Source organism: Pan paniscus, chromosome 4 (assembly GCF_029289425.2).
Source record: "Pan paniscus chromosome 4, NHGRI_mPanPan1-v2.0_pri, whole genome shotgun sequence".
Classification (NCBI taxonomy): Eukaryota; Metazoa; Chordata; class Mammalia; order Primates; family Hominidae; genus Pan; species Pan paniscus.
Window position 1 is genome coordinate 175,955,269 of NC_073253.2, and position 17,183 is coordinate 175,972,451.

Here is a 17,183-nt window from a genome sequence, read left to right on the forward strand (position 1 = left end):
GTAGAGTCAGGTTGGGCGTGGTGGCTCACGCCTGTAATCCCAGCACTTTGGGAGGCCGAGGGGGGTGGATTACCTGAGGTCAGGAGGTCAAGACCAGCCTGGCCAACACGGTGAAACCCTGTCTGTACTAAAAAGACAAAAATTACCTGGGCCTGGTGGTATGCACCTGTAATCCCAGGTACTTGGGAAGCTGAAGCAGGAGGATCACTTGAAACTGGGAGGCGGAGGTTGCAGTGAGTCGAGATCGTGCCACTGCACTCCAGCCTGGGCGACAAGAGCAAAACTCCGTCTCAAAATCGAAAAAAACCCAAAAAACCAAAAATCAAAAAAACGAAGTGGAGTCAATGCACTAATTTTTAAATCTAACACAATGCTTAGAACAAACTATGCTCAATAAATAAAAACATTATTATTAATGGAGTACGATTATTCTTGAGATTCTCTACGGTTGTGTGTGTGTTTTAAACAAAACTGAGTCGTAGGTAAAGAAAGACATCCTACAGACACGACTGAGAAGGGCTCAAAGAAAAGAACAGCCAAGGAGGAGTGTCCCCAAATACTAAGCAAAATGAATATGGGATTTTTCAAAGCAGTCTAGAAATCAGAGCTCACTGGGTTTGGAGATAATCCATGTTCAAGGCCTCATAATGAAATCTTTCCATATTTCCAGATTCTTGATATGGAATCTGTCACAATTTTAAGGAGCTTCTGCCAAAGGAAAGGAGATCGCTTATGCGCCTGAAATGGCCTACGCCTCCTAAATTTCCTTTGACTCTGTCACTAATATAGCAAGGGTTCATTCCAGCAAAGGATTACTACTGAGGACCAACTCCTCTCTGGTTTAGATTTTGCTTTCATAAACACATTGACCCTTGCCAAGGAGAGCTCTAAGTATATCCAATTTCTTTTCTTTTTATCCCTGCTACACAACTCTGGCTACAAAATCTAGGACTCTCACAGCAATGGCAGCATTGGTCAGAAGGTAAGTGCCAGTTCGAACGCAAGAACTCTCTAAAGTTCAATGGTCACAATTTTTTTTAACCACTTCTGCCACGACTTTTTTTCTCTTTACCTTGCCAATTATTTCTTTTAAAACTCAATCCTCCAAGCTACATTCTGAGCACTAAGTTTTTTGACCAATGCATCTCTGGTATCCTCATCATCTTTTTGCAGATCTATGTCACCTTGTTGGGACCAAATGGGGTATCTATCAGCTCTCTGACCAGCCGCTAAGAAGGAGGAAGTAGCCTCCAACTCACCATTATTTTTTAAGAAGGCCTGTGTAACTGTTGGTAGATCCAAGTTAAATTTTTCCATTAACTGCCGAATGATCTTAATGGCAAGCTCCCACCCCTGGTGGAGAAAGTCCCCCTCCTCCTCTGTCTCTCTCCCTCCTCCTCTGTCTCTCCCCCTCCTCCTCTGTCTCTCCTCCTCCTCCTCTTCCCCATTCTCACCCGCCTGCTGTCTTTCTGTCTTCCTCAGGCATGGGCGGATTATCACCACACATTGTTATATGTATTTCAAAATCAGGGCTCTTGATCCACTTGTAGGAATTGCCTTTCCAGGAGTCCTGGACGGTTCTCGCAGTTCAGATTTCCATCTCTCTGCGAGATGCTAACGAAACCATGCCTCTGATCCAATGCCTCCATTTAGCTGTAACAATACGTTAATCAGAACTGCCTGGCATCCTCCTGAACAAGACTTTCAATAGGGCCCAGTATGTTTCACTTCATCCTCAAGTTTTCTCAAGCATCTTCTAAGATGCTTAAGTACTCTTTTGCAGTGGGACTAGGAGCCAGCAGAGGAACAGATAAACGTTCTCTCAAGACGTCTCTCCAGCAGAACTTTTCCCCTTTGTTTCCGAGGCCTTGGCTTTTCCCAACATTTCCAGTGTATATAAGCAAGACACAATGCTATCATACACCCCCCTGCAACTTTAAAAAGCAGGAGTAAGCAGTACTTCCAGCCAGGCCACCAAGCACCACCATGTACCTGCCTGACAGCCCAAAGCCAGCATTATAGGTAACTCTGGCAGGACTAATCCCCCTCATTGCTCCACCACTGGTCCTGCTAATGACAAAGACTTATATTCCCATATTAGCTTTTACTCAGATAAGCCAGTTTCCTATGCTTGTGGTGGTCAGACGGGGTTTTGCTGTTATCAGAAGGCAGTCCAGCCAAACCCGACTTCCTTCATTTAGCTAATAGTACAGTTCCTGTTGTGTTTTCACGGTTTGCCTTATTTCTGAAAGACTCAGCGAAGCCATAGCAATCATAGGTAATGGGGATAGCATTACACATTTAACTGTTTCTTTTGCCACATTATCCTAAATGGTTCAAAGCCCTGAGGAAAGTAGTCACTTTATTGGCCACTTTTTCATTTACAATCACTTTAGTGTTAAAAATATTTACCCAGAGGATGGACCTAAGCAACCTGGTCAAGTAGAAAAGGTATAGAACTACACTGTAGATAACACTGGTACACTGGCTACACTTTTTTCTACTTCTCCTGTTTGCCGCTCCCCTCCTCCACACCAACGGTAATTTATTCTTCACACATTATTCTTCATTTCCAGAAGCTGTTATTTCATAGTAATTACTTAAGCAGGAGCGCCAAAATCCCTGACAAGTCATTTTCATCTTGTGTCCAGAATTGGTGGGTTCTTGGTCTCCCTGACTTCACGAATGAAGCCACAGACCCTCACGGTGTTACAGTTCTTAAAGATGGTGTGTCTGGAGTTTGTTCCTTCTGATATTCGGACGTGTTTGGAGTTTCTTCCTTCCGGTGGGTTCGTGGTCTCTCTGGCTTCAGGAGTGAAGCTGCAGACCTTAGCAGTGAGTATCACAGCTCACAAAGGCAGTGCAGACCCAAACAGTGGGCAGCAGCATAATTTACTGCAAAGAGCTAAAGAACAAAGCTCGTCCAGGGTACAAGGTGACCCAAACTGGTTGCCGGTGCTGGCGCTGGCAGCCGCTTTTATTCCCTTATCTGACCCCACCCACATCCTGCTGATTGGTCCATTTTACAGAGAGCTGATTGGTCCATTTTGACAGGGTGCTGACTGGTGCATTTACAATCCCTGAGCTAGACACAAAGTGCTGATTGGTGCATTTACAATCCTCCAGCTAGACATAAAAGTTCTCCAAGTCCCCACCAGATTAGTTAGATAGAATGCTGATTGGTGCATCTGCAAACCCCTAGCTAGACACAGAGTGCTGACTGGTGCATATACACTCCTCCCTCTAGACATAAAAGTTCTCCAAGTCCTCACCCGACCCAGGAGCCCAGCTGGCTTACCCAGTGGATCCCCTGCAGGGGCCACAAGTGGAGCTGCCCGCCAGTTCTGCGCAGCACTCCTACACTCCTCAGCCCTTGGGCACTTGATGGGACCGGACGCCGCGGTCGGTCGTGGAGGGTCGGGCCCGCGGGAGCCCACCGTGCAGGTTGGGGGGGCGGGACTCAGGCATGGCGGGCTGCAGTTCCCGAGCCCTGCCCCGCCAGAGGCGGCTGAGGCCTGGCAAGAATTCGAGCAGGGCGCGGGTGGGCTGGCAGTGCTGGGGGACCCCACGCACCCTCCACAGCTGCTGGCCTGGGTCCCGCGAGCGCCACCACAGTCCCGGTTCCCGCCCATGCTTCTCCCTCCACAGCTCCCCACAAGCAGAGGGATCCGGCTCCAGCCTCGGCCAGCACAGACAGGGGCTCCCACAGTGCAGCGGCGGGTTGAAGGGCTCCTCAAGGTGGCCAGAATGGAAGCCCAGGAGGCGCTGAGAGCGAGCAAGGGTCGCCAGCATGTTGTCACCTCTCAGTCTCATACTAAATTTGTTTTCACTGAGTCATGTTATGAATTATATAGTCACTCGCTTAAACATTTCAATGCTTTAACTGTCTTGAAAAATATAAAATAAAAAAATTAAAAAAAAAATCAGGGCTCTCATCCAACTCCCTGGTGGCTTCCGCAGGCATGTTTTTGACGGCTGCTTCATGCTCCTGGGTTTCTTCCTTCACATGTTCTTCAGGCAAAGCTGGAATTCTCTTATTCCATGGTTCCCGGCAATCCTCAGGCTCCGGGTCCTGCTCCGCCTTCTGCTTGAGCGTCTGGGAGCGCAGCGGGGGCTCCTGGGGCGTTCCCTGCTCCTGGCCCCATAGGTTCTGAGGAGCCTTTCTTCCGCGAGCCAGCTTTCCTCCATCGCTTCCCACAGGCTTTGCCCGCGACCGAACAGGGCGAGCAGGCATTTTCCTTCACGTAGGCCTGAAAAGCCACGTCACCCGCATCCCTGAAGGCGGCCCCACCAGCGGCTACGGCTTGGGCTCCACGGCGCGCTCTGCCAGGGACCCTACCCCGCCACCGCCGGTGCCCGAGTGGGCCGCGTAGGCGGGGCCCAGCCCATAGGCCGCCAGCTCCAGCCGCTGCAGCGTTCTACGCGGTCCGGGACGCACTGCGCAGACAGCAAAGCTGCTGGAGGCGTCCCCAGGCTGGGCCAGCGGTGTGGCCTGGGCTCCTGCACCGGGTGGTGCAGCAGCTGCTTGGCTGGGCTGGGCAGCAGGTATAAGGACCTAGAGTTGCCGTCCTCCCTCGTGAACAGAATCGAGGAATGGTTGGGCCCGTTGGGGTCTTTGCCCAGATCCACCGCCTCCACCATGTTTGACGCCGGGCACCAGAGGAGCCGCCCCCTCCCGAGCGCCATGGCACGCACAGAGCGACTGACTGAGCCACTACTGATTTTTAAAAAGAAAATATTCCTCTTATTTATGACAACATGGATGAATCTGGAGAACATCATGCTAAACGAATAAGCCAGGCACAGAAATACAAATACTGCATGCTCTTAATTATATGTGGAATGCAAAAAAGCTTAACTCAGAAGCAGAGTAGAATGGTGACTACCAGAGGCTGGGGGCAGGGGAGGCAATAGGGAGATGTTTGCCAAGGAGTACAAAACTTTTGTTAGATAAGAGGGATATGTTACCATGCAAATGGTAATCAAAAGAAAATAGGAGTGGCTATACATATATCAGACAAAGTAAACTTTAAGTCAAAAGTTGTCCCTAGAGACAAAGAAGGTTATTACATAATGATAAAAGGGTGTATTAAACAGGAAGATAGAATAATTGTAAACGTATATGCATCCAACTTTACAGCACCTAAAGTTAATATTGAGAGAGAAGAAAGGAGAAATTGACAGCAGTAGAACAATAATAGGAAACTTTAACACTCCACTTTCAGTATTAAATTGAATATCCAGGCAGAAAATCAAGAAATAGTGAACTTGAACAACACCGTTAGCCAAATGGACTTAACAGACATGTACAGAACTTTTCACCCAACAGCAGAAGAATACACATTCTTTTTAAGCTTACAAGGAACATTCTCCAAAATACATCACATGTGAAGCCACAAGACAAGTTTTAACAAATTTAAGGAGATCAAAATTGTATGAAGTATCTTTTCTGACCACAATGAAGTGGAACTAGAAATCAATAACGAAGAAAGGTGGACAATTCACAAATACATGGAAACTAACATAATCTTAAAAACTACTGGATCAAAAAGAGAATTTTAAATACACCTTGAACTGAATAAAACTGAAAAAACATACTAAAAGTTATGGGATGCAATAAAAGCAGTAGTATGAAGAAAGTTTGTAGTGATAAATGCCTAAATTTAAGAAGTGGAAAGATATCAAATAAACAACCTAACTGTACACATCAAGGAACTAGAAAAAGAAGAAGCAGCTAAGCCAAAGCTGGCAAAACGAAGAAAATAATAGGGATTAGAATAGAAAAAAGTCAAACGGAAAGTAGAAAAACTATAGAAAAATACCAAAAATAAAAATTGCCTTTTAGAAAAGAATAAAATTGGCAAACTCTTAGCTATACTAAGAAAAAAAGTAAAGAAACAAAAGCAGAATTAAAGAGGAGACATTACAACAGATCCCTCAGAAATAAAAAGGATCATAAGAGACTATTATGAACAATTATATGCCAACAAATTGGATAACATAGAGGAAATGGGTGAATTCCTAGAAACATACAACCTACTAAGGCTGAACCAAGAATAAATGGAAAGCCGGAACAAACCAATTACAAAGATATTAAAGTAGTAATAAAATGCCTCCCAGCAAAGAAAAATCCAAGACCAATTGGCTTCACAACTGAATTCTACCAAACATTCAAAGAAGAAATAACACCAATCCTTCTTAAACTTTTCCAAAAAATAAAAATAGAGGAAACACTTCTAACCGCTTTATGAGTCCAGCAGTACTCTAATACCAAAACCAAACACACCACAAGTAAAGAAAACTACAGACCAATATCTCTGATTAACATACATGCAAAACATCTTTGATAAATTGCTAGCAAACCGAATTCAACAACACATCAAAAAGTTTATACACCATGACCAAGTGAGATTTATCATTGGGATACAAGGTTGGTTTAATACATGCAAAACAATCAATATGATAAACCACATTAAGAGAATGAAAGATTAAAACCACATAATCATCTCTATAGATGCAATAAGCACATTTGATGAAGTTTAATATCCTTTCATGGTTAAAAAATCCAAGGAAAATAGATATAGAAGATGCTGTGGTATGAATGTTTGTGTCTCTAAAGTTCATATGTTGAAACCTAAACCCCAAAGCAATAGTATTAAGAGGTGTGGGCTTTAGGAGATGATTAAGTCAGGAGGGTTTCTCCCTCAAAAATGGGATTAGTGCCTTTATAAAAGAGGCCTAAAAGAGTTGTTCATCCTTCTACCATGTAAAAATAAGAAGATGCCATCTTGAAACAGAGAACAAGCTCTCACCAGACACTGAATCAGCTAATGCCTTGATCTTGGACTTGTCGGCCTCCAGAACTGTGAGCAATAAATTTTTCGTGTTTATAATTTCTTATTTTAAGAGATTTTGCTATTGCAGCCCAAACAGATAAAGATGGCAGGAAATTTCCTCAACATAATAAAGGCCATTTATGACAAGTCCACAAAGAATATCATTATCAATGAGGGAAATTGAAGCTTCTGCTAAGGTCTGGTAAAAGAAAAGGATGTTCCCTCTTGCCACTTCTATTTAACACAGTACTGAAAGTACTAGCAAGAGTAATCAGACAAGAAAAAGAAAGAGAAGCCATACGAATCAGAAAGGAAGAAGTAAAAGTGTCTCTGTTTGCATATAATATGATCCTTTACTTAGAAAACTGTAAATATTCCACCAAAAAAACTTATTAGCAATAATAAATAAATTCAGTAAAGTTACAAGACATGAAATCAACATAAAAATCAGCTGGTTCTATACACTAACAAAGAAATATCTACAAAGGGAGTCAGGAAAACAATACCATTTACAAAAGCTACAAAATGATAGGAATAAATCTAACAAGGGAAATAAAAGATCTGAACCACCTTTCCAAAGAAAAATTTTTTTTTAGAGATGGGGTCTTGCTATGTTGCCCAGACTGGTCTCAAACTCCTGGCCTCTAGTGGCCTCCCAAATTGTTGGGATTACAGGTGTGAATCACCATGCCTGGTTCAGGTAAAAGATCTGTATACTGAAAACTATAAAACATTGATGAAAGAAATTAAAGAGAACATTAATAAACAGAAAGAAGACCCCATCTCTACAAAAACAAAAAAAATCCTAAAATATTAGTCAGGCATTGCGGCACATGCCTGTAGTTCCAGCTACTGGGGAGGCTGAGGAGGGTGGATCACTTGAGCCCAGGAATTTGAGGGTTCTGTGAGCTATGACCACACCACTGCACTCCAGCGTGGGTGACAGAGTGAGACCTTCTCTCAATAAATAAGTAAATAAATAAATAAATAGAAAGATATCCTGTGTTTTGGTTTGGAAGAATTAATACTGCTAAAATTTCTATATACCCTAAATGATCGATAGGTTTAACACTATATAGAAATTTTAATGGCATTTTCCACAGAAACAAAAAATACTAAAATTTGTATAAACCCACAAAAAGTTTTAAATATCAAAATAATATTGAGACAGAAAAATAAGGTTGGAGCATCATACTTCCTGACTTCAAAATGTATTGCAAAGCTATAGAAATCAAACAGAATGCTCCTGGCATAAAAGCCAACACATAGACCAATGGAACAAAATAAGAAACTCATAAATAAACCCAAGCACATATGGCCAATTAATTGTCAACAAGTTCACCAGGAAGACAAAATGGGAAATTGATAGTCTCTTCAATAACTGATGTGGGTAAAACCGGACATCCGCCCGCAAAAGAAATCTGACCCCTATCTTAACACCACACACAAAAACAAACTCAAAATGGACTAAAAGCTTAAAAAATAATACCTCAAAACATTTAAATTCTAAAAAAAATACAGGAAAACTTCTTGACATTAGTCTGAAAAGGATTTTTTAAAAAATAATTCACCAAAAGCACAAGCAATAAAAGCCAAAATAAGTAAGGGGCATTACATCAAACTAAAAAGCTTCTGCATGCCAAAGGAAACAATCAACAAAATGAATAGGCAGCCAATCAATTGGGAGAAAATATTTGCAAGCCATATATCTTATAAGACTTTAGTACTCAAGATACATAAGGAACTAACACTCAACTCAATAGCAATGAAACAAATAATCCAGTTTTTAAAACGGGCAAAGGTCCTGAATAGACACATCTAAAAAGAAGACATACAAATGGCTAACAGGAATATAAAAATGTCCAACATCATTAATCATCAGGGAAATGACAATTGAAACCATGAGATACCATCTCACAACTGTTAGGATAGCCATTATCAAAGAGACAAGATATAACAGGTGTTGGTGAGGGTGTATAGTAAAGAAAACCCATTGACACTGTTGGAAATGTAGATTGTTGCAGTCATATTGGAAAACAATGTGGAGTTTCCTCTAGAAATTTTAAAAAATAGAACTAATATATGACCCAGTAATCCCTCTTCTGGGTATATACTCAAAGGAAGTGAAATCACCACCTTGTAAACATATATGTGCTTCCATGTTCATTGAAGCATGGTTTATAATAGCCAAGATATGGAAACAAATTGTGGTGGGGAGTGTCATCAAGATGGCAAAACTGGAGATACTAGCCTTTATCCCCCACCAAAGAAAATAAATAGCTATCCACAAATGAAAATATCTCTAAGAGGGCTCAAAGGCACATTAAAGAATGTGAGGCAACACAGTGGAACAAAAACAATAACAACAACAAAATACAATAAAAAAGGAGGCTATCCACAGAAAAGAACACTGGTGAGACTGGCATATCTGAGACTCCAGGAGATGGCTAGGGTCAAAGAAGAAAGGTGAAAGCTATTGATATCAGCCACATGGCAGGAACCACCATGGTCCCCAGGGGCCTTCTTCAAACAAGACACTGGCATGCTTTGTCACTGAGTTAAGAAACAGACATTTCTGTTGGGGGAACCCCATAGAGGAAGGCACAGCTTCACAACCCTCCCTTACCCAAGAAGCAGCTGCTGTTGAGCCACTTTGGGAAATCACCTGCCTCCTCTCTCAACCTCATGCATGCCATAACCCCCAAGCCTCAGCTGCTCCATGGATGCCCACGCTTCAGAGACTGGAGCCATCACCATACCAAGCTGGTGTACACTCCAGGCCCTGGATCCAAGGTCTCTCTAAGTGTTCCCTGAACCCAGGCACAAGCTGAGCCATCATAGAGAGGCAGGTCCTGACCTGATCCTGAAACACTGTAACTCTGAACACACCTGTGGCAGGAATTGGGGAGATGTATATTAAAGGATACGAAGTCTTAGTGATACAGACGCATGCATCCAGAGATCTGAAGTACAACATGAGGGCTATAGTCAATGATATTGTAGTGTATACTGCAAATTTTCTAAGAGGATAGATTTTAGGGGCTCTTAACCACATGCACACAAAATGATAGATGTTAGTTTGCTTGACTGTAGTAATCATTTCTGTATGAACATGTATCAAAACATTATCTTGTGTACCTTAAATACACATAATAAAAAAGATAAGGCTGAATGTGAAAACTCAGCGGAGACCTTCTATGAGTGCCCCTCCACCTTCCTTGTGTTTCCTCCTGACTCTCTCTTGCATGGAACTTCTATTGCATGCAGAGAATTCATTTTGCTGTTTTCAAATATATGCTGTTGTGCTATTCTTTAAGACTACTACCCATAATAACACTGAGCTTTAAAAATCATTCCCTACTTATAGCTTTTTAGCCTATAAGCGTAGCTTACTAGTGTAAGAAAGAAAGAGAAAAGAAACACCAAAAGTGGCTTAATAATTAAAGACAGGTTTATTTTGGAGAATAAACTTGAGAGGGGCTTCTGGCCAAGTTAGGTTAGAGGCATTTTTTCTTACACACTAAGAGTTTTTAAGGGTTTGATGCTTGGAATGTTTCTTGTGTTTCTTTGTCTCGCTTATCTGGGAGGGAGAGTTTGTGTGCATTTCCATCCATTTTCCTGAAGCTGCAGGTATACCCCGAGTCTACTTTTAGCTTCCCTATCTTAGTGCACGTAAAGGGAAAGGAATGTGCTTACTAGGGCCCACTGTTTCACTGGGGCCCATTGTATGAGGGTGAAGTTTGGTTGTTACCCAAGAGACTTTCCCCCCTCCCTCTGTGCCCAAGGTGTCTTATCTGTGTTTTACTGTCTGCTCCTTCCGGCTGCTTGTAGTTAGAAGAGAAGTGATTTCCTTGAAATGCAGGAGGCTAGAAAAGGGGCTGGAAATTAAAGTGGCGATGTTTGACTGACATGACGGTGCTCCTGCTCTGTCATTCTAGACCCTATAGTTATAAAAGGATGAGGGGCAATATTTTTGTTTGTTTGTTTGTTTTGCTACTTCCTGCTGGGGGGGTGGCAGACAGATTTCTGGTTTTGGATTGGCTGAAGGAGCAATGCCATTTGTAGATGTTTTGGGTAGTTGTTTGTGAAATAGCCATGATTCTATTGGTTAAGAATTTTTGAAAAAGCTGAATTAGGTAGGGTAAAAACATTAGTCCTGGGCTTTTTAGCAGCATTTTTTATTAGGCCTGATTGGTTGAGATAGAAGCAACTTTTTTTTTTTTTTTTCCAATGAGAGGCAGAGGCAGAGGCACATGTTTGGAAAGGCCTATGTGTTATTTTTTGTTAGTAACTGTTATTCCTACTATGAGGATAATAATTAAGCAAAATGCTACAGTAATTGAGATTCTCTGTCCGATATTTTACCCTGAGGGTGCTACCGTATACAGTTTCACTGCAAATAGTAAAGTGAGTAAAGCAATTCCTGCAAGGGTGGCATAGTAAATAATTTCCATTAAAAACGTTTTAATATTTGGCTTAAAACGAGAAGTAGAAATGACAAAAAGTATTTGGTGAGACAGAGGTGAGACTGAGTAAGATGAGTAATTTTTACTTACAAACTTATTTTTTGTGCTTTTATCTTAAGATTATTTATGTTTTGTACATTGATATTTGGGACATTTCTCTGGGCTGTTAGGAGTTGCTTCCTCAGATTTTTAAGCTTTGACTTGAGTGTGATGTATTTAGGAGTTGATTTCTGTAATGGATATAAGTTAAACTGTAGCAAATAGTAAAAACTGAAAAATATTAGGCAAGACTAGAATTTAACAAGAGGTGTGCTACAGTTTTTGAAACATAATTTTCTCTGTTCCATTTTCCATGTCTATTAAAAGACAAGTCATGGTAGGACTGGTTTGCTTTATTATACTTGGCTTAATTATTTGCATACAATTCAGCAAGAATAATTATTTGCTACATAGGCCTTTTAAATTGGCTTTGATGGCACTTTGTTTCATAGAAGGAATTTGAGATAAGACTTTTTGAAGCCAAGCCCAGCCATGGATTTGTACTATTAAACACCTATGAGTTGGCAGAATTCCTTTCCCCTTCAGGTTTTAAGATAACTTGGGGTTCCTGGCCTGTGAGAAACTGACATTCTTTACTTACCACAGGTCAGAAACCCTGTACAGGGGCTGTGTACGCAGAATCTGAGGCCAGTGTCCAAGGGCTATATTGGCTCCATAAGTCAAGTTTGATTCCTTAAAGGAGAGCACACCATTCCAGTCAAAGCCTTGGCAAAATAACCAGTTTCTCCAACTGTGTTCTGTTACAAAAGAAAACAGGTTCTTTTTTTTTTTTTTTTTTTTTTGAGACAGAGTTTTGCTCTTGTTGCCCAGGCTGGAGTACAATGGCGCAATCTCGGCTCACCGCAATCTCCGCCTCCCAGGTTCAAGCAATTCTCCTGCCTCAGCCTCCCCAGTAGCTCGGATTACAGGCATGTGCCACCGCGCCCAGCAAATTTTGTATTTTGTATTTTTACTAGAGACAGGGTTTCTCCATGTTGGTCAGGCTGGTCTCAAACTCCCGACCTCAGGTGATCCACCCGCCTCAGCCTCCCAAAGTGCTGGGACTACAGGCGTGAGCCACCTCACCCGGCCAGAAAACAGATTTTTTTTTTTTTTCAGATGGAGTCTTGCTCTGCCACCCAGGCTGGAGTGCAGTGTTGCGATCTCAGCTTACTGCAAGCTTCGCCTCCCAGGTTCACACCATTCTCCTGCCTCAGTCTCCTGAGTAGCTGGGACTACAGGCACCTGACACCACCCCCGGCTAATTTTTTGTATTTTTAGTAGAGATGGGGTTTCACCGTATTAGCCAGGATGGTCTCGATCTTCTGACCTCGTGATCCACCTGCCTCGGCCTCCCAAAGTGCTGGGATTAGAGGCGTGAGCCACCATGACCGGCCCAGAAAACAGTTTCTTATTGCACTTATGCAAACAACTATATTGGTGTAATTTAAGAATACTTATAACTAGTTTTTAAATTCTAGAGGACTCAGGCAGAGAGAAACACGCTTTAAATCCTATTTACAGGAATATACTTTACTTAGCTGTGAAAGTCTGTCGCTAGCTTAAGACAAGTTTTCTTGACTCTGAAAAAATAAAATAAGGATTAGCAGTGTTTTAAGCAAAAGGTAAAAACTTGTTTTGGTTTTCTATTAGTTTAGTCCATTTTCTTAAATTTTGCTTGATATTTATAAACATTTTAGCTTTCCATGAATTTTGTACATTTGTTGTTGCTGTTATGAGAAACTCACATTTGAGAGCACTTGTTAAAGTCCCGCAGCTTGATTATAAACCATCTTTTGAAAAGAATTAAAACGAAACAATTGTCTGCAAATGACAAAATGTCCAGTTTAGATACAGTTAGAAACACAATTAACAAAGATATTTAGTCATTTTTGTGGCTTACAATAACCCAACATAACAACCTTAATTGTGATTGATAGCACATATTCAGACACTAACGTTAGACATTTCATACAGTTTTGGAACATATGTTAATATTATTCCCTAAAATATAACTTATTAGGCAGTGTTTTGGCAATTTTATGTACCTAAACATGTTAAATAATCCTGTTTACCTTTGTTCCAGATGCTTTAGGGGCCCTTTGCAGGAACTAAAATTTAGGGGTTAGGAAAGACAATTTTGAGACTAAAGTTTGGTTTTGGAAGCCTGTTAAATATGTTTAAAATTTAAACCATTTGATATTATGAAATGGAATTTTAGATTATTATTTTTGTTCATTTGTTTGTTTTGTTTCGTTTTGCCAAAATGATGAGTTAAAAATTTGGAAAAGCAAAAACCATTTATTAGCCTTTTTTATTACATGAAAATTCTGTTTAAGAGAGAAAGTTAAATTTTACCCTTGCATTAGTTTGCTATTAATGTTAACCCTAATTTTAATGAAACCTTATAGACAATTCTATTTAATCTTAACCAGTTTGACTATGAAGTGAGATTTTTACATACCTGTTATAATCCTTGACACATTTTGCTAAAGAGTAGATTAGCATTTTAAGAAAACCTTGTGGTGCTTTTATTTTAGTGTTTAACTTACAGAAAAAAAAGTTATACCCTTTTGAGTTTAGTTAATATATTTACACACAGAGTTTTCTTTGCAGAATTAATTTTTATAATGTTTTTACAATTTGCTTAATCCATTAATTTAATTTAATTTTAAGATAACTTATTTTTAAGCAAAATGTACATTTTTGTACCGTCTTATAGTTTTTAACTGAAACACTTTTTACTGTTTTTATGCACCTTGCATGTAAATTCATGTTTAGTAGTTTTCACTACACGTCATAATGGTAACTTTTAGCAATTTTTAACTTTAATGTAAAACCTGTTAAGTTTTTAAAATTATGTGCCAGATGCAGATGAAGTCTGACTTTTTCCAGCGTAGTTAGGGGCATGGTTACTTTGATATGTTTCTGGCCTTATCAATTGTGAAGCAGGTAAGTTGACAGTTTTTAAAGGATAAAGAAGCAGTTTACAACCTTAAAACAGCAAACCTAGTATCTGACCTGCCTAACATATGCCACATTTTTACACCTTGAAGACATTGGTATTTTACCAATAATTCCTAAGACTGTTTTTATTTTTAAATATTAAAGTTACATGAACTGAAAGGTATCACAACTTTTACTTTTCCCTTAAAAATATTTGATTTAAGCACTTATTTTTCTTAGGCAATTAATTAGAGCTCTTTTTAATAGACATGGCACACATAACACGTGTATAGCTACACAGACAACCAGAAGAAGAACCAGTCGTTGTAAGATTTTTCATTTTTTGCTAATTTCCCTGTTGGATTATTGGCCTTCAGGTGAGGCCCTTTAAGAACAGTGCTAGGAATACCGTTTCCAGGGCCTAACCCTAACAAGCAGAGCCGGAAGACAAAGACAGACTTTGAGAGGTACTTATTCACCTCTACTTCCAGGGGTTCCATGTGGAAAACAGAGATTTTTCCCAAAATGGGATTTGTGGTGCCTTTTCTGTTTTCCCAAGGAGTCCCAGGCCACCAGAAATTATTTTAGGGTCTTTTATATATGCACCAAGAGTGGTAAGACAGAGTGGAGAAAAGTAATTTAGGTGACCGAGAAAAAACCTTTTCTAGGAAAACAAGATTTATGAAGAGAAAAACATAAAGGCCTTTTAAGTATACTGAGGTTGTTGTGATGAGTGGAAGCAGCATGTTTGTAGCATACAAGTTATTCAATAATCTTGTGCTGTTGACCTGAAAATGTGTCTTAACTATTCATCAAGGCAAGCCTGGTGAAGCCTTTACTTGTTACTACTTCAACAGTTGGAATTAGCTGCTCTTTTTACTTGATGAAGCAAAACTATACCTCTGAATATTTATGGATGCTTTTTACAAAATCAGGCTTGTGTTCTTAATCCAAATTAGTAAAGTTTTATGGAAGCTGAAATGTAATACAGTAGTCTCCCCTTATCTGCAAGAGATACAGTCCGAGACCCCTAGTGGATGCCTGAAACCTCAGATAGTACTAAACCCTTTATAGTCTATGTTTTTTCAATCTGACAACCAAGGCGGCTACTAAACGACTAAGGGGCAGGTTGTATACAACCTGTGTGGATAAGCAGGACAAAGGGATGATTCACATCCCAGGCAGGACAGAGCAGGAGGATCAAGAGATTTCATCACTCCATGGCTTGTGATTTATTTTATTTTATTATTATTATTTTTTTTTGAGAGGGAGTCTCGCTCTATCACCCAGCCTGGAGTACAGTGGTGCGACCTTGGCTCACTGCAGCCTCTGCCTCCTAGGTTCAAGCAGTTCTTCTGCCTCAGCCTCCCAGGTAGCTGGGAATGCAGGCGCCTGCCAGCATGCCCAGCTAATTTTTGTATTTTTAGTAGAGACAGGGTCTCACCATGTTGGCAAGGCTGGTCTCGAGCTCATGACCTTAGGTGATCTGCCCTCCTCGGCCTCCCAAGGTGCTGAGATTACAGGAATGAGCCACAGTGCCCAATCGGCTTGTGATTTAAAACAAGGTTTATTTCTGGAATTTTCCACATAATATGTTTGGACCAAGGTTGCCTCGGGTAACAAACTATGGAAAGTGAAATTGCAGATAAAGGGAGTTACTGCTGCTGTGCTCTAAAATTGGTGTTTGGGTGATCGGGAGCAGGTAGCCAATGGGAAGAGGTGATCGGGAGCAGGTAGCCAATGGGAAGAGCACTTCTGAGTGATCACCAAAGCAGTTTCTTTAGTGGCCTTTTCACATTCTCCAATGTTCAAGCATATTTTCCACTTTCCATTTTCTATTTCACCTCATTTTGCCTCATCATCTGCCATCCCTGCTTATTTCTTAAGCCTACTGATGGCACTCACTAAATTGTGTTTAGGGCTAATGAATCATTGTTCCTTAATATCCTTTTCAATATGCCACAATTTAGAACACATTTAAAATTTTCTAAAACAATATCCTACTCTGAATATTACCTAATTTCAGCCACATTCCCAACTCTAACTCAGCACAAAGTGCCAGTCTTCCCCAATATCTCCTCTCAATTCCCCACCGCACCTTATAAAACTGGAATCAGAAATCTCACTCTGTCATTGTTCATCTAAGAATAAAAACACTGATTTTAATACTGTTTTACTGGTTTCAGCCTTCTAAGTACATAGGCCTCTAGGTATTCTGCAGATCACTGGTGGTCTTGATAGCCATTCATATATGTTCGTATTATGTTATTTTTCAACTAAATCGCAATTGAAAAAAAATCTTTAATATTATGCCCTTGGATCTGTTACTTCATTACTAATACTTGTGATGCAATAGGACACTTCACCTGTACTAAAAGGGCCAAGAGTAAATGTCTTGTTTTGTTGTTGTTGTTGTTAAACATGTCTACAGAGTTGGCAGTTAATGCTGAATTTGTCAAATAGCTCTTCCAAAATTATACTTGTATTTAAAAAATAAATGGATCTACCTAATTTCTATTCATTTAATTTGCAGTTTTGTCTTATTAAAGTGGTATGTTTTTCAATGTATTTTTTTCTGAAGTTGATCTCTTTACATTTCAGCTATTACTGTATGCAGAAAGAAATTGACTTGTAATCTTTGATTTTTTTGCATTTGTAATGGCTTTGTACTTAAGGTAGAATTACATGTTTACAGATTGTGGGGGGGAAAAAAAAGAAAAGTGAAGGGAGAGAAAAGACGGGGCGAGTGGCCAGAGACCCTCAGGATCCGAGTTAACTCGGATTAACTCAGATGCTTTGTTCAGTCAATTTTCAGACTTCTTTTTTCCTAATACAAGCACTTAAGGATAAGCCTTTCTGTAAGAACTGCCTTACATGCATCTTAGTATTTTAAATG

At 40.4% G+C, this 17,183-nt stretch overlaps 1 pseudogene; it reads right to left on the reverse strand.

The window, feature by feature from the left end:
- Positions 1-1,080: 1,080 nt before the first annotated feature.
- Positions 1,081-4,787, reverse strand: LOC134730467 (telomeric repeat-binding factor 2-interacting protein 1-like; annotated as a pseudogene).
- Positions 4,788-17,183: the final 12,396 nt, after the last annotated feature.